Genomic DNA, 21,868 nt, shown 5'->3' on the forward strand with positions numbered 1-21,868 from the left:
TTTTAGCCAAATGTTTACATTCCCTTCTCAGATTTCTGCCCTGGGTGGGTTTTAAACATCAAAGTTGCTAGAACTGGTGAACATTAAGCACGGCTATGTTTATGTGTTTGGGGATGGGCGGGAAGGGAGCTGTAACTCAGGAATTCTTTACTTAAACTACCCCACATCCAGATCACTGAATCTTCTCCACCCGGCTAGGAGGCGCAGCGAATTTCAAGACAACCCACGTAAGTACGGGGATTTTTGAGCACTCAGGAGAATCATGCATCAAACAGGAAAAGTTTCCCACTTTTAACCATAGCGGTGCTGGGGCTCCATGTCACATGGTATGAAATAAATCCCCGCCTGCTTTGCTGTACCCAAATCCGCAGCCTAGGGAAACGCTGAAAGCAGGAGCTTTATGAAGGCAAGAGGAAAGAGGCCCTGCACATCCATGTGCAGCAATGCAGCAAACACAGCTCCAGAGGTTGTGAGAGAGCCCACTGACCTCAGGGCGATGGTGTCAGCTGAAGGAGTAGGGCGCATGGAGACGATACAGCCTGTGCTAGGCACCAAGCCTGCCTGTTCTCATCTCCTCACCCCCAGCTCAGAAGTGTGTATTTGGGGCACACTCCTGAACTCCGGTCTCCCCCCAACAGGGCAGGACTTCCTCTGCAGCTGGCTCACATGAGGCTAGGGAGTGGGGCTCAGACCCCTTCAGAGCAGAACTTGGCTCCCACATGGGGGGCTGGACAGAGAGAGAGGGCAGAGACACCCTTAGAGGGGTAGCTCACAGCTCAGGGCTGGTGGGGAAGGGGAGTGTGCGGTGGTCCAGGAGACATTGAGGGCTGGCCTCTCCCCTTCTGCCTGAAGCCCTGCCCCTCCCAGTGGTGGGAATCAGGCCCCCTCCCCCTCACACACACACCTTGCCGCGGGGCCCGTGGTGGCTGTCAGCCCTGCTGTGGGAACACCACCAACTCATGCCACATTGGATCCGGCAGCCATTTTAAATTCCAAGAGACATTTCTTCTACTGATGTTTTTTTCTGAGTCTGATTGTTTGTGGTGCCAAAGCTTCCCGTTGGTTTGCATTGAATGTACATGTATATTTCTGTTGTCTTACGTGTTCCAAAAACTAAAGCAATGAATTGTTGTGGCTAGAGATCATCCAACAATATTAAAAATCAAAACACTCTGCTAAAAATGCTACTGATATGGGAAACTAACATAATCCGTTGACAAGTTTCGGTCCATGACCAAAAAGGTACAATTCTTTTTTCTAGGAAGGATATTTCGGATTGATCTAGGTATAAAAGAGGTTGCCAAGACTCAAAGGGTATGGCTACACTAGCCACGCTAATTCGAACTAGGGTGGCTAATGTAGTCATTCGAACTTGCAAATGAAGCCCAGGATTTAAATATCCCGGCCTTCATTTGCATATTCCCGGGCGCCGCCATTTTTAAATGCCCGGTAGTTCGAACGCCTCTTTGTCTCACCAATACAGATGTTGAATGTGCCCCATAGCCTTGAAAGTCTTTGTAACATTACTTATGTGTGTGAAAGGGGTATGAATGTGTCGAGATAAGGTGCAAGGTTATTTCTCAGAACCAGATGGCCAGAGAAGGAGGAGTCGCAAGTGTGGGTGAAGACGAGACAACCTGGCTGCAGAGGAGCCATCTATAACCATCCATGAGTACCCCAACTCATAGGATGATTGGATATTGGCAGATTGATGAACCTTAAAGCAAGTGGGCACCCCCGAAGAACGATTGTTTACAGGATGAGCCTTGGAGAATGTTTTAGGAACACTGACATCAAAAAGATAAGGTCCCGGTCACTGACAGAGCGGAATCCATGGATTTCAACAGAAAAAAAGATTATAAAAGCAGGGTGCTTTGCTGTGGAACTTTGGGTCCGTCTTGCCAATAACTCCAGGAACATCGGATTGATTGACCGACAGAGCCCGACTCCCCCTCTGTGATCAATCTGGCTGGCCACTAGATTGATACAGACTCAGGACTGGTAACTATAACATCGTGGCAAGACTGTGTATGCATGATGTTTGTCCTGGATTGAAGTGTCATTAGAGGAGGTTTTGGAACAAATAGAAAAACTTAATGTTAACAAATCACCGGGACCGGATGGCATTCACCCAAGGGTTCTAAAAGAACTCAAATGGGGAATTGCTGAACTATTATCTGTGGTTTGTAACCTATCCTTTAAATCGGCCTCCGTACCTGATGACTGGAAGGTAGCTAACGTGACACCAATATTTAAAAAGGGCTCTAGAGGTGATCCTGACAATTACAGACTGGTAAGTCTAACTTCAGTACCAGGCAAATTAGTCAAAACAATAGTAAAGAATAAAATTGTCAGGCACATAGAAGAACATAATTTGTTGGACAAAAGTGAACATGGTTTCTGTAAAGGGAAATCATATCTTACTAATCTATTAGGGTATGTCTACACTACCCCGCTAGTTCGAACTAGCGGGGTAATGTATGCATACCGCACTTGTTAATGAAGCCCGGGATTTGAATTTCCCGGGCTTCATTAGCATAAGCGGGGAGCCGCCATTTTTAAATCCCCGCTGCTTCGAACCCCGTGTAGCGCGGCTACACGGGGCTCGAACTAGGTAGTTCGGACTAGGTTCCTATTCTGAACTACCGTTACTCCTCGTGAAACGAGGTGTACCGGTAGTTCGGAATAGGCACCCTAGTCCAAACTACCTAGTTCGAGCCCCGTGTAGCCGCGCTGCACGGGGTTCGAAGCAGCGGGGATTTAAAAATGGCGGCTCCCCGCTTATGCTAATGAAGCCCGGGAAATTCAAATCCCGGGCTTCATTAGCAAGTGCGGTATGCATACATTACCCTCCTAGTTCGAACTAGGAGGGTAGTGTAGACATACCCTTAGAGTTCTTTGAAGGGGTTAACAAACATGCAGACAAGGGGGATCCAGTAGATATAGTATACTTCGGTTTTCAGAAAGCCTTTGACAAGGTCCCTCACCAAAGGCTCTTGTGTAAATTACATTGTCATGGGATAAGAGGGAAGGTCCTTTCATGGATTGAGAACTGGTTAAAAGACAGGAAACAAAGGATAGGAATAAATGGTAAATTTTAAAAATGGAGAGGGGTAACTAGTGGTGTCTCCCAAGTCCTAGGACAAATCCTGTTCAACTTATTCATAAATGATCTGGAGAAAGGGGTAAGCAGCGAGGTGGTAAAGTTTGCGGATGATACTAAACTGTTTAAGATAGTCAAGACAGAAGCAGACTGTGAAGAACTTCAAAAAGATCTCACAAAACTGAGTGATTGGGCAACAAAATGGCAAATGAAATTTAATGTGGGTAAGTGTAAAGTAATGAACATCAGGAAAAATAACCCCAACTATACGTACAGTATGATGGGGGCTAATTTGGCTACGACAAATCAGGAAAGAGATCTTGGAGTTATCGTGGATAGTTCTCTGAAAACTTCCACACAGTGTGCAGCGGTGGTCAAAAAGGCAAATAAGATGTTAGGAATTATTAAGAAAGGGATAGAAAATAAGACACAGACTATCTTACTGCCCCTGTATAAAACTATGGTACGCCCACATCTTGAATACTGTGTACAGATGTGATCTCCTCACCACAAAAAAGATATTTTGGCCTTAGAAAGGGTTCAGAAAAGGGCAACTAAAATGATTAGGGGTTTGGAACGGGTCCCATATGAAGAGAGGTTAAAGCGACTGGGACTTTTCAGTTTAGAAAAGAGGAGACTGAGGGAGGATATGATAGAGGTCTATAAAATCATGAGTGGTGTAGAGAGGGTGAATAAAGAAAAGTTATTTATTAGTTCCCATAATAGAAGAACTAGAGGACACTAAATGAAATTAATGGGTAGCAGGTTTAAAACTAATAAAAGAAAGCCCTTCTTCACACAGCGTGTAGTCAACCTGTGGAACTCCTTGCCAGAGGAGGCTGTGAAGACTAGGACTATAACAGAGTTTAAAGAGAAGCTAGATAATTTCATGGAGGTTAGGTCCATAAAAGGCTATTAGCCAGGGGACAGAAATAGTGTCCCTGGCCTCTGTTTGTCAGAGGCTGGAGAAGGATGGCAGGAGACAAATCGCTTGATCATTGTCTTCAGTCCACCCCCTCTGGGGCACCTGGTGCTGGCTACTGTCAGCAGACAGGCTACTGGGCTAGATGGACCTTTGGTCTGACCCAGTACGGCCATTCTTATGTTCCTATGTGTGTGAATGATTGAAAAGCATATGCAGGGCCGGCTTTAGCAAGCGCGAGGCCTGATTCGCGGGAGTGTGGCTACGCATGCGCTGCGCACCCAGGGTACCACGTATGCGTTGCGCGCCCGGGGTGGCACTGTGCATGCGCTGCGTGCCCAGGAGCGGGGCCATCTTAGGCGTGGGGCCCCCCTCCTGGGCGCGAGGCCCAATTCCAGGGAATCGGCCGAATCGGCCTAAAGCCGGCCCCGAGCATATGCAGCTGTTGTATTCTCAATAAATGCGGTGTACTGCCTTTTTCCCTATAAAAAATCTCGTATGCTTCGTTTAAGCAGATAACACAAGGAGTTTGTTTCGCTTGGCAGGCTCTGTTGCTGGCTTCATTTTTTTTTTCTTGCAATCTCTGTTATAAACTTGGTTTGCTGCTTGTGCTTTGTGTCAGACCCTTTTCAATTGGTTCAACTCTCTAGTGCAGGGGTGGGAACCATTTTTGGGGTTGGGGGCCGCTGACCCACAGAAAAATCAGTCAGGGGGCCGTACACAAGCGAGAAGAAAAAAATCCTCACTCGTGTGGCCCCTAACTGAAGAGGAGCAAGACGCTCCCCACATTCCCCTCACACACTAGAGCCTGGTGGGGGGGGGCAGCCTAGTAGATTTTGTGTGCTCCATCCCCACGGTGGGACAGCAGGGAGGATGGAGCACCAGAACTGGCTCCCCAATGCTATGGGTGACCCTGAGGCTCCAGAGCCGGATCCAGGTAAGCTGGGGGCTGCATTCTGACCTGAGATTCTCCACCCCTGCTCTAGTGAGTGTTCTCCATGGGTTTCATGGAAGTTCTGTACCATGGCGGGTATTGTGCCTGCTTTACAGATTGCTGGGCTGGAGTTTACACCTTTCTGGAACCACCAATTCATGAAAGCCCAGACCTTCCCACACCTTCAAGTGCTGTACTGAGACAGGACCAAAGAAAGGATCTGGAGATAAGTGACCAGTGTGCCCTTGTTGCCAAGAAAGCTAACAGCATATTGGGCTGCATTAGTAGGAGTCCTGTGAGGGTTGCCAGGTGTCCGGTTTTGAATCGGACGGTCCAGTATTTGAGCTTTCTGTTCGGGAAATAAATTGAGAAAATAGAAATGTCCAGTAGTTTCTAAATAAGATGTGATGTCGATTGTGATGCAATGTCAAGTGTGTCCGGTATTTTGGTTGAAACCATCTGGCGACCCTATCTGCCAGCAGCTCTAGGGGGAGGGATTATTCCCTTTATTCAGTGCTGGGGAGGGTAGAAGTAAGACAATTTCACTCCTGGAAGTTCTTATCGCATCTTTGTAGACACTTCCCCCTAAATTAGAAACAGACCTCACTAAAATCTACCCTGACCCTTAGTTCCTGTACCAACAAATTCCTGAGCTAAACTGAAACTCCCTGAGGGTGTGTCTAAACAGCAAAGATGTGTTTAAGTTTATCTATAGCAGGATAGTCGGGGCTTGTCAACACTTGAAAAACTGCAGCAGCATGTTGTAGAGCAGGGGTGGGGCCCCGACCCACAGAAAAATCAGTGTGTGTGTGTGGGGGGGGTGTCACACACAAGTGAAAAGCAACACACCATACTGAGCTGCTCCCAACAAAGCAAAAATACCTCACTGAGCTGCTCTCAGCAAGCAAAATAAATAAACAAAACAAAATAAATAAACCTCAGTGGGCTGTTCCCAACAAACAAAATAAAATAAAATAGAAGCACCTCACAGGGATGCTCCCAACAATTGGGGGCGGGGGAAGGGGATTCAGGGCTCAGGGCTTCCCCCAGCAAGCCAGCAATCACACTCCAGTCCCGCAGGAAGGGGACACTGAGGCTCAGACAGTTGCTACAGGCCAGACCCAAGTAAGCCAAGACTAGATCTGGCCTGTGGGCTGTAGGCTTCCCACAACTGCTGTAGAACTGCAGGATAGACGCTGTCTATACTGGTGGGAGGGGTTCTCCCATCATGGTAGTAAATCCATCTCCCTAAGAGGCAGTAGCTAAGTCACCAGAAGAACTCTGCCCTTGGCTTGGTGCTCTCTACAACGGGTGGTGTGGATTTTTCACACCCATGAGCAATGTAGCTGGATCAACCTGACATTTCAGTGCAACCAGGCCTTGCCGCACAGCCTCCCCAGCGAAGAGTTTGTTATCTCAGTATAAAAGTGCCACTGTAGCTTATCCCTGTGTCCACACTTGGGGTTGTACCGGTGTGAATACTTCATGAAAAAGAATCACACCTCTCAACTGAAATGGGCAGACCAGTACAAAACCTGAACATAGCCCAGACCAGGGTTCACTGTAAGGGGGGGATTCTGGCTTGGGGGACTGGGGGTGTAGAAGGGAGTGCAGGGTCTGGGAGGGAGTTGAGGTGTGGGGTGCCAGAGGCAGGCTCTGATCTCAGGCAGAAGGCGCGATCGGTGCCCACACCTGCACAGCTGTCAATGGCCCTGATGTCATCATCAGGTGCTCTGTGACATCATCATCGGGTGCCACGTGACATCATCATCGGGCACCCGGGCCGGCAACACCCTAGGCGAGCACCGAGTCTGCCTAGCCTCATAGGCCGCCCTGGCCATAAGTGCTTACCTAAGCAGCTCCCAGCCAGCAGCTCTCAGGCAGACTTCCCTGCCCGCCAGCAGCCCCAGACAGCTCAAAGCCACTGGCTGTTCCATGCGGCTCTCTGGGCTGTGGGAAGGGGGAGGCTTCCTATGCTGCCCCACCCCCAGCAAACTCTCTCAGCTCCTCTTGGCTGGAAACTGGCCAATGGGAGCCGAGAAATTGTACTGCACTGCCCTTACCCCCAGCAATATCTCTTAGCTCCCATTGGCCAATTTCTTGCCAATAGGATCGGAGTGATTTTTGGGGGGGCAGGAACCTGTCAATGGCCCTGATGTCAATGGCCCACACAACACAGAAAGACACAAGGGAGGCAGCCAGCCACTATGAGCAGCCTCTGTTCCAGGCTGCAGGGACAGGCCATGGGCCGGATCAAAAGGCTTGGCAGCCTGGAGTCGGTCCACGGACTGTATCTTGTCCAGCCCTGCTCTATAGGCTCTGGCCAATTCACCTGCCTCACAATGCAGCCCTGGACCCCCACGCTCTTTGTGAGAGACCCACCCCCTCACCCTTTTCAGGGCCTGTTTTAGCTGACAGACAAGCTAGGGCTTGAGTTCCTTGAACTTCAAAAACCCTGTAATTACCCAGCTCATCCTCAGGGCTGCTGGAAAATGGCAGTACCCTAAATGTGGGATGGAGTGAGGCGCTGATAAGAATCTTTATGATTCAATGCAGCTATTTGCTCCTAGGCACACCAGAATGGCCGAGTGGTTAAGGCGTTGGACTTAAGATCCAATGGGCGTATGCCCACGTGGGTTCGAACCCCACTTCTGGTAGCAATGTTCTTTTTCTCTCTTTCAAAGCCCGATGTCACCTTTATTTGACACAGTCTGTCTACCCTGCAATTGAAGACTAACAGCCATCCTGAGCCAATGACTAAGGCAGGGATGGGGGCGGGGCAGGGGCCGGCTCCCAGCTGCGGAGGGGGAGCCCTGAGCTTTGCGGACCCAATTCAGGCAAGCTGCTGACTGCATATGGCTCATGGGTCCCTGCCTGGCGGGGAAAGGAAGCAGATCTGTGCATTGCAGGGAAGTAATCCCTGCGGGCACCACTCCCAGAGCCAGCTGCACCCCCAACTCTTGCCCCCTCCCACACACCCACTCCTGACCAGACCTTATACCCTCACCGTCAGCCCACTCCCTCCTGCACACCAAACCCCTCATTTTGGGCCCCACTCCAGAGCCTAGCAGGGCCCATAAAATCCACTAACCCCAGGCTCACAGAAGAGTTAATCCAACCCTGTGAGTAAGCCCTGAGCCTCAGTGCCTCCCCCCCCCCCCCAAAGCTGGAGCTGGAGGGGTGTGAGAACAGTGTCACTTGGGGGGGGCACATCTGTGAGGGATGGGTTTTTTTTTTTTTTGTCTTTCTCACTTAGGGGGCCAGGTCAGTGAGGTGTTTGTTTGTTTGTTTGTTTGTTTGTTTGTTTGTTTTTTGCTTCCCAAGTGTATGTGGCCCCCAACTGATTTTTTCTGTGGGTCAGTGGCCCCGATGGAAAAGAGGTGGGCTGAGGTGTTGTTTAATTGCAGTGTTGCAGTCAGGGCTGTTCCCCAGACTGGCACTCCAAGGCTGTGTCTAGACTACATGCCTCTGTCGGCAGAGGCATGTAGATTAGACAGATAGGCAAAGGCAAATGAAGCCGCGATTTAAATGATCGCGGCTTCATTTACATTTACATGGCTGCCGCGCTGAGCCGACAAACAGCTGATCAGCTGTTTGTCGGCTCGCGCGCTAGTCTGGACATTCCCCCTGCCGACATCAAAGCCCTTTGTCGGCAGCCCCGTTATTCCTCATGGGATGAGGTTTACCGGGGCTGCAGACAAAGGGCTTTGATGTCAACAGGGGGAGCGTCCAGACTAGCACGAAAGCCGATAAACAGCTGATCAGCTGTTTGTCGGCTCAGCGCGGTAGCCATGTAAATGTAAATGAAGCCGCGATCATTTAAATCGCGGCTTCATTTGCCTTTGCTGAACAAACAAATCTACATGCCTCTGCTGACAGAGGCATGTAGTTTAGACGTACCCCAAGTGCAGAAGGTGAGGGCCCACAAGAGTGCTTCAAAACCTTGCCTCTATAGGCACCAGTTACAAAAAACCTTCCCTCAGAATCCTAATACACAGATTTGGGGGAAACGTTGCCTCCATCAAGTGCTTTTTTAGCCCTAAAAACCAGGGGTGAACACTTGAAATCACCCCCAGGGGTACCCCAAGCTCTTTTGCCAAAAAGAAAAAAAAGCTTGAAAAAAGAAAAACAAGCTGCAGTCTCTGATAGCTGACCCCTCAGAGGCATGCAGATACAGACAGACAGACCTTCCAGGACACAAGAATCAAATCATCACCTAAAAAAATAGTGATTTTTATTACAAAACAAAAGATAAACTTGCAAAAGCGTACTTGGTTGCTAGATGTTGCAGAGCAAGTGAGGAAAACAAATTAAAAAATCAGAGAACATCTCTGGCACAATGCTTAGCTGTTAAAGGGGCAGGGGAGGTATAGAATCACACAGAGCAGTTCAAACCAAACCACAAAATAAAGAAAAATTATCCTGAACGTGACTGGATTCACTTTTACTTGCTTCTAATTTTCTCTCTTCAGTCCACTCCCGTGCCCTGAATTCCGTGGAGGCAGGGTAGTCCTGCCTGGGTTTAAATCATTCTGTATCTCTCCTCTCCTGGTTTCTCTCTCCCACACAAAAAAAGCAGGCAGGGAACCTATATCCAATTCAAATTTCAACCCTCTATCTCGATTGATTCTCCCGGCCCCCTGGCCAACACCTTTGCTAGTTACCTGAGTTTAACCCCTTAGTCACTGGTCAGCACTCCTCCTGCCCCTTATGTTGCCTTTCAAGCTTAGACTGGAGCCCAGTGATTAGGATCCAGCAAGATGGGAGGATCCATCTCTGCAAGGTAAGTAAACAGCTCCTTGGGCCAGCCGTGAGGTTTTAATGGCAGGGTAGCTACACCCATGGATGCAGAAGTGTCTGTGCCTGCCGGTCCCGTGGGCAAATCTTTGGAATGATCAATAGAAGCCTTCTTCCTAGTTGAAATAACGGGCTTGTTAGTGTGGATGTTCCACTTACAAATTCAACCTAAGGGGGATTATTTTGAAATAAAGCCCTAGGCTACATCTACACTGGCATGATTTTCCGGAAATGCTTTTAACGGAAAAGTTTTCCGTTTAACGGAAAAGCACTTTTTCCGGAAAAGCGTCCGTGGCCAATCTAGACGCGCTTTTCCGCAAAAAAGCCCCGATTGTCATTTTCGCGATCGGGGCTTTTTTGCGGAAAACACTACTGTGCTGTCTACACTGGCCCTTTTCCAGAACAGTTTTCCGGAAAAAGACTTTTGCCCGAATGGGAGCAGCATAGGTTTTCTGGAAAAGCACTGACGATTTTACATTAGATCGTCAGTGCTTTTCCGGAAATTCAAGCGGCCAGTGTAGACAGCTGGCAAGTTTTTCCGGAAAAGCGGCTGATTTCCGGAAAAGCGGTAGACACAGCCCTAGTGTAGACCAGAGCTCATAGCCCAGCTCCTAGACTCCCATGCTCTCTGCGAGGGCCCCATCCTAACCCATCTTCCCTCTCCTCTCCATGCTGATGGCAAAGATGGGCTACCAAACACAGCCTGGAATTGCTCAGTTAACTCCCGGGGCTGCTGGAGATGTGTATTTACCCTGAGGGAAGGGTGAAAGCAGCATGCTCTAGGTAGCTCTGTGGCAGGCTAGACAGTGTATTGGCCTCCTAGAACAGGGCAGCCATTCAAAGAGCGTGGGCTTGTAAGGAAGCCTGGACAACCCCGTCTTAACCAGAATAATCATGTCTGCATTGTCCGCCCTGCCTTAACCGGACTAGCAATGGCTACGTTGACCAAAGGGTGGCTTCTAACAAAGCAAACCAGGCCTGATTCAAGCCCAGTGTACGTGGGCCAGGCTGAGGAGAGGTGAGCTTTGAAAGCCAGGAGTGCATGAAACAATAGTGCGTCGAGAGTATTGGTATAGAGAAATTGTGCCAAGAACATTGGGAGTAACTTGGCACACAACAATTCTAATGAGCAAAAATCACCGATGCAGCCACAAAATGATCAATTAAGTATAGTATAGTTTGACCAGCAGAACGTGTCCAAAAGAGGGTCATATACAATACATAATTAATTGGTAGATTTTACTAGAGTGACCAAGTCTCACTCTGGCTATAAAAGTAGGGGTAGAAAAGGTAATCGGTGAGAGGGATTGGGAAAGGGATCCCCACGACCTTACTCACTGCAACTAGAAGCTGTGCCTGTTCCTACCGACCAATGCATTGTGGAGGCCTTTACGTGTGGGGAAACAACAAGGCCACAACTTCCCGTCTGACAATCGTAAGGTCTTAGGAGTGGAACTGAGTGTGATTTATAGAAATAAGTACATGTATATCCCTGTCCTTAAAATCAAATTTCTTGTGTAGTGCCCTAGGTGTAGGTGTTATATTATTGTCTGTGCTAACTATCCTGTGTACTGAAATAGATCTGTGTAACTTTGCATTGCTTTCCTTTACTATTCTGTGCATAATAAAGTTACCAGGAGTTTATCTGGGATGTTTTCACTGGCTTCTCTCATATCCAAAAGCCAAACCACACGACAGGACTTAATCTACGTCTTGTTCTAAATTGATTCCTGAAGATGTGCCCCAGATGTTCTTCCTAGTGTCTGCCTGAGGAGAAAGCAACTCCATGCACTAAAACAAACACTCAACAGGCTTGGAGCAATTCAATTGATTCCATCCCTTGTGCTGCCTGCACCTGATCCCCCTCTGGTGGTGCAAGGATGAGCAAGAAGCAGGCTCCGGTTGCTGCTCCTCCCACGGGGACTGGCTGGCTGGTGGTGGGCATCTGCCTCCAGGTTTGTTTTCCCTTTCGGCTAGAACAACCCGACCTGAAATCCTGACTGGCTTTGGGCGACCCATGTCTGCCCTTTGTTGGTAAAATAACTGTTCTCATGAACACATGAGCTCAGCCCTCTCCAGAACATAGCCAGTGCTTACACCCCTCTACAGTTCTCCACCTGGGAGCCACAAGAGAAGCTGAACAGCAAGGAAATTCAGGACTGGGCTTTTCTTGCTAGAATTCTTTGCAGGATCTTTCTCGTCTAATTCAGCCCTCCCCACCGGCCCTTGTCCATCCCCTCTCAAACGAGGGACCCACTTGAGACTGGGTGAACAGAATCATCTATTTCAGCCAGCAGAGCAGATAAATTCCTGTGTTTGGCATGGAAAGAGCTGTTGATGGGGGTCACACATTTTTGTTCTGTCCTTAAAGCAGTAGAGGGCTCCTTACATGGCCTCCACCAAAAGTGTCACCTCTCCCTCTACACAGTTCCTGGGGCTCAGGATGATAGCCCTGACTGATCCTGGCTCCTGGACCTCCACACGGCTTGAGAAGAGCTGGTCAAAAAATGAAATTTATTTTCTTTTTTTTTTCTTTTTCTTTTTTTAGCAAAAAAAATCTACTTTTTTCCCTGCTCCCAAAAAATGTTTGCAGATTTTTTTCAGGAGAGAGGCGACTGAAAACTGTTTATTTTTTCAGTGCTGAGGCACTGAGACCATTTTATTTGTTTTTTTTATAAAAGGGAGTTGACAGAGATGGGGAATGTTTTCTCCCAAGAAGGGCAGAGATCTTCTGAACTTTTTTTTTCCATTGTTTTCCATTATTTTTCCTGTTGCTCGTTTCATTTTCAAAAGCGATGACCCACAGGGATCTTGAATCTGTAACCTTTGACTTGCTTCCCTACGGAGAAGACAAATCCATTTTGCCACCAAGAAAGATTTGGGTACATCACTCATGAAAAAATTATAGAGAGAGCTGGTTGTAAAAAGCAAATATAGGAAAGAATGGGGCTTGTCCCTCAGCAATTGAGATTTTCGTGATAGATTGGCTCTGAGAACATACAATCTATCAGGGAAGTAGGTTTATTACTTTCTCAGTTTGGCTTCTCATTGGGGATCCTGCTCATTTCTCCTGGTATTGCTGATGTCTGGTGTTGTTTTAGATAGATGTCCCTTGACCATTTGATGGTGTCCAATACTTGGGCTGATGCATCAGTGCTGGCTGATTTTTCATTCTCTCTCTTGTTACTAGGGGTTCCATGTGCCCAGAGCTTTCACCATCAGTGTGCGAGTTTGAACCTTGTGGCCCCTAGCTCTCAAGTATTTCTCCTGCTTTCGAGAAGACTGGGGCTCCTGTTTCCAAAGGGCACTGTGGCATCCACCATGATCTTCTTCTGGTCCTTTTTGGTGCGGATGATGTCCAGTCACATACGGGTGTCCTTCATGCAGACGGCAGAGGGCTCTGACCACACAATTCTGGATGGCGTTATGGTGCATCTGTCAGGCTCTGGCATGGGGCTTGGTATTACACACAATGTTGATAAAATTTAGTCAGTTCTGATTCCACTGGGGCTTGAACCCAGGACCTTCTTCATGTAAAGCAGATGTGATAACCACTACACTATGGAATCAATAGCACCTAAGAAAAAAAGATGTATATTGGTTACTGCTTGTACTCAGACTTCTATAAGCCAGTCCAGCAATAAGAACTGGGTCAGATCAATGGTCCATCTAGCCCAGTATCCTGTCTGCCAACAGTGGCCAGCACCAGGTGCCCCAAAGAGAGTGAACACAACAGGGAATCCTCATGTGATCCCTCCCCTGTCACCCATTTCCAGACATACAGAGGCTAGGGACACTATTCCTACCCATCCTGGCTAATAGCCATTGATGGACCTAACGTCCATGAATCTATCTAGCTCTTTTTTGAACCCTGTTAAAGTCCTAGTCTTCACCACATCCTCTGGCAAGGAGTTCCACAGGTTGACTGTGCGCTGAGTGAAGAAAAACTTCCTTTTGTTTGTTTTAAACCTGAGGCCTATTAATTTTATTTAGTGACCCCTAGTTCTTATATTGTGGGAACAAGAAAATTACTTTTCCTTATTCACTTTTTCCACACCAGTCACGATTGTATAGACCTCTATCATATCCCCCCTTAGTCTCCTCTTTTCTAAGCTGAAAAGTCCAAGTCTTTTTAATCTCTCTTCATATGGGACCTGTTCCAAACCCCTAATAATTTTTTTTTTTTTGCCATTTTCTGAACTTTTTCCGATGCCAATATATCTTTTTTGAGATGTGGTGACCACATCTGTACGCAGTATTCAAGATGTGGGTGTACCACGGAAAAAAGGCCAGCCTTTTTTCCTCCTCTTTAATTCTAGCTGTAGGAACCCGTTATTTTAGCTGCCTTCCTCCTGTCTCCTGTTGCCCCGCTGTCTTGAGCACAGCCCCTTCCCCAGCCAGGCCAACCCCCAATGCAGAGCAGCCCCTTCCCTTGTAGGAGGTACCTGGAGCACCAGACCTGCTAGGGACGGCCTTGGGTTGCTCTGTCCGGAAGCAGGCTGCCCCGACTGCTACAGGATTGTTTCCAGCCAGTTTGATGTTGGAAAATGGAGGGCAGTAAGGGAGGGGAGCAGAGATTTCTGAGACTGTCAGGCGACTAATTTACCCCCAGGTTGCAAGCCTACAAGATATTCCTGAGGTAACTGCTGGGAGCCATTGATGAGACTCATAGCTCGCCCTCCTCCAGGGGCACATGGACCACAAAGAACACTGCTCTTATTATGCAGGCTCTCGTGGACCACGGGCTGCCTTGGAAACACGCATGAGGCCGGGATTTTTGGCTGAGCAGGAATCCATACTCACCGACAGGCAGGGTCACTCTTCCCACCAACTGGTGTTTTCATCCATGGAATTACGAGCCCGACCGCTGCCTCCAGCGTCTCCCGTTTTGCCGCATGGACCCTGATCTCAGAGGCCCCGGCAAATGGCATTCTCAGCCAGTGCAGGATGTGTGTTCAATGTGCTCTGGAAAAGTGGTGAGGAGTCCTGTGGAACAGAAGTGTTTGGAGCATACGCTTTTGTGAGCAAAGGCCCACTTCGACAGATGCATGTCATGCTCTGGGAGGCACAAAACCTCACTGGAGATGGCTCCAGACCCCGTGCCAGGCTGGGCAGCTGCCCTGACCACACCCACACACCAGTCACCATGCAGCCTCCCCCAGCGAAAAGGGGCACGAACAAGTGCACATTAGAGATGTTAAAAAGCATTTTTTTTGGTCAACATGTGACCCCTGGTCAATTGGGAGTGGGGGGGCGACCCCTGCTGCCACCCCGTGCCAGGCCCCCAGGTGAGCGAATGGACGGGACAGCTCTGATAAATATAGTAAAGATTGAGAGGCCTCGGGCCTACAGAGGCCAGTTAACTGTGTGCAGAGCTCCCCACACGGGTGAGAATGGGTCTCTGCATCGCCTTCCCACAATCTCCTCAGCCTCCAGCCGTGCGAGCTGAGTCTGCGGTCGGGGAGTGACAATCCCAGGGTGCACTCAAAGCAAGGTCTCCTTCCTGCTGGGCTGAGGCCCTCGGGGGCAGAGGGGTGGGCCTCGTACAAGCTGGCATTTGCCTGATCCCCAAGCTCAGCATTTTCACTTCCACGCCGCAGCTTCCCAGCTTCCATCTGCGACGACATTAAATGGGGAACCGAGAGCTCGCAGATGCTGGGAGGCAATGGGGGGACGGCGCAGGTTGGGAATAACGCAGCCTCCACAAAACTAAATATACCAGCTTTAAAAAATAGCCCGTCTCGTGCTTTGTGCCTGTCACGCAGCTCGCTGAGGAGCATCAGACCTTCCAGCTTGACCTTTTGCATAGCACAGGCCAGAGACTGTGACCCATTTACCCCTGTGCGGAGCCCCATCGCTTGCCTTTGGCTACAGCACCATTCGGGAAGGCCTCCAGGCTGGTTTTGAAGCCTCCAATAGAAAGAGAATCCACCACCAGCCTGTTCCGATGGTTAACCACCCTCACGGTTAAAGCCAGGCCTTGTGTCTAGTCAGAACGTGTCTGCCTTCAGAGCCAACCCTTTGGCTCCTGCATGCCTAGTCTCTGCTCAGAGAGAAGCTGGTATTTTTGCCCAGGGAGGTGCTGATACACTGTCACTAAGACGCCCCGCTGCTTGATCTTAATCTACGCAATAAGCTAACCCCATAGAGCTCTTCCATTCTCATTCTCGGGCATTTTCTCTGTGCTCAGAGCGTGTCCACGGCTCTTCCCAGCACCCTCTCCAGTTCTTCAGCGTCTTTGGTGCTCTCAGTATGGGTGAAAAGAGGGAGACTGAGGTGTGAAGAGAAAGTCAACCTGTGGTACTCCCTGCCAGAGGATGTTGTGAAGACCACGACTTTAACAGGGTCCAAAAAAGAACTAGATAAATTCATGGAGGTTAGGTCCATCTATACTTATTAGCCAGGATGGGTAGGAATGGTGTCCCTATCCTCTGTTTGTCAGAGACTGGAAATGGATGATGGGGGATGGATCGCTTGATGGTTCCCTGTTCTGTTCATTCCCTCTGGGACACCTGGCATTGGCCAGTCAGAAGCCAGGACACTGGGCTAGATGGACCTTTGGTCTGACCCAATATGGCTGCTCTTACGGTCTTATGTTACGCCCAGGTGTCAAGGAAAGGCAGGGCCCGCAGTAGCCCTCAGCAGCTGTGGGGCTGGGGTCACAGGGCCGGGGAGATGGAAGAGACTGGAAAGGGTCCCAGTTGCACATTCAGCGCAGGCCCTGGGTTGGAAGAGGTGCAGTGTGGGAAGGTGACCGGTGCCAGGGCTGTGCAAGGCAGGAGCTGAGCAATGGTCCCCGGTGAAGCAGACAAGGCCAGAGCACTGGTCTGGTTCTAGACACTTGCCCAGTGCCCATCAAGCTCATGGATAGTTTGCCCTCCCCCTTCCCCACCCATTGCAGCCCTCAGGGTTGTCCATGCCCTTGGGGCCCTTAGACTTGCTGCCTTGGGCTGTCTCTTGGCAGCTGCTACTCAGTTCCTGCCTGGCTTGTCTGCATGCCGGAGGCAGGGAGAGGAAACATGTCCGCCCCTCACAGCCAGCTTAGTGCTGCTCCCACCCTGCAAAGTGTAACCAGTCAGACAACACCCCTCCCTCCTCTTCACTGGTGTCTAGCTGACAAGACATACTCCTCTGCTTTTCCCTTCTTCTCTGACCTCGGCTTTCCTAGTTATAATTAGTTACGCTCTTTATCATGCCTTTGGTATGTTACAATGCAATTTCTTGCATTCAACGCTATGAGACCCCACTGTTACCTGCACAAATTTCTCTAACGCTTCCACACTGTAGGGACACACACCTTTACCTAGTTCCTAGGACTGAAGGTGCAACCCTGTTAATTTACACACCCACCCTTACCTAATTCCGAGGGCTCAGGGCGGAACTTCCTGCAGGTTTTGCAGGATCTGTAGCCACTGAAAGAGCCTCACTCAGTAATATCTTTATCCTCTATTTATTGACAATTCCCAAGCAAGCAGAATATACATGCTAAGCACACACTGTCATGCTCACCAATCCTGATACAGGCAGGCAGACTTCCCCTGTTGGCCAGGCAAGGTCAGTCTCTCTGGATCTTAGCTGCTGCATGTCATGGTTGTGTAGGAGAGTCCTGGCAGCTCTGATCTTAGGCCTCTGATCTTGGAGGTGAGTTCTTTTTCCAGGTCTTCCCCCTTCCTCTTGGTGTTCCTTTCTTTCCTTCTGCTTCTATTACTTGTGCTCTTCTTGCTGATCTCCTTCTTGGACCCCAGTTTATATAGTGACGCCTGAGTCCTGCTTAGCTACACCTTAACCCAGTGTTTCCCAAATGGTCTTCTGCAGAACCCCGGGGTTCCATGAAGCGAAAATAAGGGTTCCGCGAGAAAATTCCTTTACAATAACATTTTATGATTTAAAAATAATTCATATTTAAGCATTTATGAATTTTATTGAAAACAATTTTCATTTGTGTTTGCCACGATAAGTGCCCCTGTGTAATGCCAGCTTAGCCAGAGAGTGGGGACGATGATGTCACTACTCAGCGTTGTTGTCCATATATTAGATTGTTATTGGGAGTTCCGCAAAATTCTTTCAAGTTTAAAAGGGTTCCGTGGCCAAATAGAATTGGGAAACACTGCCTTCACCAATGATTTTTGTGTGATTATAACATACTGTAACAGAATTACCTAACCAATCATACCCCACCATCTTGGTTGATTTACACCTAGCAAAATTAATTATACAGCAGACAGAAATGGTTACAAACCGGACAGAGATCACACAGACAAACAATAGGAAAATGTGAGGCCAATAATCAAAGAATGAGGATTCCACAACCACAACTATTGATAAGCAGTTTCTTGCCAGACGAAATGCTGTTAATTAAGTTTTCTTTGCCCATCTTGAGATCTGTTTTCTTTATCTGGTGACAATGGGGGCCATTAGGACAAGGTCGCCTTTTCACAGCCTAGTGTGACACTATTTTAATGCAATTTAGATGGAATGTGAGGTTATGACTCCAGGCTTTCCAGCTAATGGCTGCTGCTCTCCACTCTGGCTGTAGAAGAAGGCTTTAGTTCATGCCTACCAATATGGCTACAGGCCTTCCAACATGGTTACAGAAAAACGATATTGCTACACCACTCTGCTTAGAAACCATATTGCTTATGGAACCTGTGCACTGTGTGTGAAGTGTGAATGAGAAATACCCAACCAAAAAGGCAGTTGAGGATCCATGATCTTTTCAGGCAGACAAAGACCCTGCGAGCAGATACATTAATGGACACGCAGCCAGAAAATCTCTCCCTCGCTCTTGGCCAAAATGTAACATCACAGCAGAAACCTGGGACATGGCCGAGTCTCCAGGAAGCGGTCACCTGTCCAGCACTCCAGCCACCAGCGAAATCTGAAGTAATCTACACGGCACTTGGCAGCCTGTCTCCAGACTGCCAGCATGACTGTGATATGTGTGAGTGTGGGTATGTCTACACTAGAAAGTTAGTTCGAACTAACGGACGTTAGTTCGAACTAACTTTCCTATGCGCTACACTAGCGCTTCGCTAGTTCGAATTTGAATCGAACTAGCGGAGCGCTTAGTTCGAACTAGGTAAACCTCATTTTACGAGGACTAACGCCTAGTTCGAACTAGCTAGTTCGAACTAAGGGCTGTGTAGCCCTTTAGTTCGAACTAGTGGGAGGCTAGCCCTCCCCAGGTTTCCCTGGTGGCCACTCTGGCCAACACCAGGGAAACTCTATGCCCCCCTCCCGGCCCCGGACCCCTTAAAGGGGCACGGGCTGGCTACGGTGCCCGTGCCAGGTGCAAGCCTGCCAGCACCCAGCTAGCAGACCCTGCACCTGGCACGGCACAGAGCCACCCACCCGATGCCCCCCAGCCCACCCCCTCTTGCCGGGACCAGGCTGGCGGCTCCCGGGAGCTTGCCCTGGACCGCAAGAGGCGGGCACCTTCCTGGGCTAGTGCGGACATCGTGGACCTCGTCCACGATCTCCGCACTAGGCACAGGAAAGTGGCCGGCTAGGGCAGGAGAGCTGCCAGCCTGGCCACCCAGGACCAGGTGTGCATGAAAATCAAGGGGGTCCACTGAGACCCCCGACCCTGAGCCCTGAGCTTACAATGGCCGTCCTGGGTCAGACCAAAGGTCCATCTAGCCCAGTAGCCTGTCTGCCAACAGCGGCCAACCCTAGGGACCCTGGAGGGGATGGACCGAAGACAATGACCAAGCCATTTGTCTCGTGCCATCCCTCTCCAGCCTTCCACAAACTTTGGGCAGGGACACCACTCCTACCCTCTGGCTAATAGGACTCCATGGACCCAACCTCCATCACTTGATCTCACTTCCCTTTCAACTCTGTTCTAGTTCTAGCCTTCACAGCCTCCTGCAGCAAGGAGTTCCACAGGTTAACTATTTGCTTTGTGAAGAACAACAACTTTCTCTTACTAGTTTCAAGCCTGCTACCCAGTCCTTTCCTTTGGTGTCCTCTAGTCCTTCTTTATGGGAACTCATGAAGAACTTTTCTGAATGCACCCTCTCCACCCAACCCCTGCTTTTAGAGACCTCTATCCTGTCCCCGCTCCATCTCCTCTTTTCTAAGCTGAACAGTCCCAGTCTCTGTAGCCTCTCTTCATCTGGGACCTGTTCCCAACCCCTGATCATGTTAGTTGCCCTCCCCTCTCCCAGCCTTTCTCTTCCCCTCTCCCACCTCCTTTTCCCAGTCTCCCCCAGTTTTTTTCAATAAAGACAGAGTCAATGTTGGAAGAAACGTTATCTTTATTTTGTACATCAATAAGAAGGGGGGCTAGGGAAGGGCAAGTGGAAGGAGGTGAGGGAGGAATGGGGTACGAGCCCCCGATGGGGAGGACTGGGCTGGCTCTGCGGGCTTCTGGGGGTGGAAGCTCTCCTGCAGCCCCCCAATTACTCCCTCTCCCCAGATGGCAGCCTGCGGCAAGTGCAGCCGGGCTGATGGCCGAGTGGTGTGATGTGCCCAGTGTGGGCACTCAGGGCACTCCAAGCCAGAACTTCTTTGCAAGCGGGGCACCCCTTAGAACTGTGTGTCCGGGGTGGGGGTCGGGACCCTTTAAGCGCAGCCCTCGGCTAGCCTGAGACAGTATCTCCATGCTCTAAGTCCTCCTTTTATGCCCTGCCGGCACTGCTTCCGGCCATCCTTAAGCCCTGTTCAGAGTCCACTCAATGTGGACTTACTAGTTCGAACTAGCAAAACGCTAGTTCGAACTAGTTTTTAGTTCTAGATGCGTTAGTTCGAACTAGCTTAGTTCGAATTAACTAATTCGAACTAAGTTAGTTCGAACTAGCGCTGTAGTGTAGACGTACCCTGTGTGAGTATCACTTGACTCTTAAGAATCTGTGCCAATAAACAGCCCCAGAAGCCATACTGCTCCAGGCCCACCCCTCCTTGTCTGGGTTTGTTCCTCAGAAGCTCTGAGGAAGTGTAACACAAAGGGATTTGGGGCTAGGAAAGTGAGGGGGGAGCTGGGCAGGAGTCAGGAGGAGCCACAGAGCTGGGAGGGGGCAGGGCTGTGAGAGCAGGGGGGAGGGTGAGCTAGGGGGGGTCAGGAGGGAAGGGCTTCAGCAGAGGGGGGGAGCTTGGAGCTGGAGTTGCAGGGCGGCTGTGAATCAGGATGGAGGGGCATTGGCACAGCTGCAGGGGGGCGGGGCGGCGCTTGGATGGCAGTGGCGCAGCTGAGCTGCATTAGAAGAGCTGGGTGTGGTGGGGGAGACAAGAGTGGAGCAGCAAAGGGGCCTGTAGGCAGCAGCTGGGCTGGGCAGGAACAGCAGGGGCTGGAATCTAGCTTGCAGGGACTTCCTCTCTCTTCCACCAGCTCCTGCCGATCCCCTTATCTCCCTGTGAGGCCGGGGGGCACAGGAGGGAAGCTGAGAGATGTGGGCAGGCTTCTAATAAGCATGTGGGGCCTGGACCTCAAGAGATATAAATGGCGTGATACCCATGTGCACCCACTGGGGAGCTGTCCCTTGCATGCTAGGCTATGGTGGAGCCAGAGAAACCCAGTCACTGCCCCCCAAGCTTCCCAAGCGTTGGGCTTCATTTCCTAGGGACTGTACATCCAGCACCTGCCCTCCCCAAAACGCCTGTGATCTGGGGAAGGGTTGCCCCCCACCAGCACTATGGGTGCAGCAGGTCTTTGGGCAGAGGTCACTGCCTGCCAAGGGAAATAATTCACCCAACTCCTGACTGTGGGAGGTAAATATTAAACAAGGGCTCCGTGGCTTGGACCCAGAGCAGCTTCTCGCACCTGGGTGCCCCAAGAGAGAGGGTTATTGGGGGCCTTGACTGGCAGTGGACAGGATCAGCGCGGGGGTCTTTATCAACAACCTGAGAGGTGAGTGGTCAGCAGTCTCGGGCTCTGCCTTTGGCGGGAACATTTCTCTATTTCGCTCAGTGTCCCCTCCCCAGCACCTGGCAAAAAGAAGGGGGCGCTCGGTGGAATGGAGCCAGGCTGATCAAAGCAAGGATTTGTGTACACCGCCAGGCATGTCAAACTGGCATCTGGAGGGCCGCATGTGGCCCCATTGAAGTTTTTTGGGGCCCGCCAGTGCATTTTCAGACAGACGGAAGTGCGGCCCGCTGGCCGCGTGGAGCACGT

At 49.9% G+C, this 21,868-nt stretch overlaps 1 protein-coding gene and 2 non-coding genes across 4 annotated transcripts in view; 2 read left to right on the forward strand and 1 right to left on the reverse strand.

Annotated features, from left to right (window-relative positions):
• Positions 1-103: 103 nt before the first annotated feature.
• The window catches only part of ACY3 (aminoacylase 3), a 33,575-nt gene continuing 11,810 nt past the window's right edge, over positions 104-21,868 (forward strand). The window contains exon 1 of one of the 2 annotated variants that reach the window (XM_075928511.1): positions 104-227. The gene's annotated coding sequence lies outside the window, so the exon portion shown is untranslated. Of the gene's footprint in view, positions 228-21,497; positions 21,605-21,868 lie in introns of those variants that run through there. The other variant, XM_025187824.2, reaches the window with a different exon arrangement.
• On the forward strand, positions 7,534-7,616 carry TRNAL-UAA (transfer RNA leucine (anticodon UAA)). The gene has a single exon. It is a non-coding gene; the product is annotated as a tRNA-Leu (tRNA).
• Positions 13,253-13,325, reverse strand: TRNAV-UAC (transfer RNA valine (anticodon UAC)). Its single transcript has one exon. It is a non-coding gene; the product is annotated as a tRNA-Val (tRNA).

This window comes from Pelodiscus sinensis, chromosome 4, assembly GCF_049634645.1.
Source record: "Pelodiscus sinensis isolate JC-2024 chromosome 4, ASM4963464v1, whole genome shotgun sequence".
Classification (NCBI taxonomy): domain Eukaryota; kingdom Metazoa; phylum Chordata; order Testudines; family Trionychidae; genus Pelodiscus; species Pelodiscus sinensis.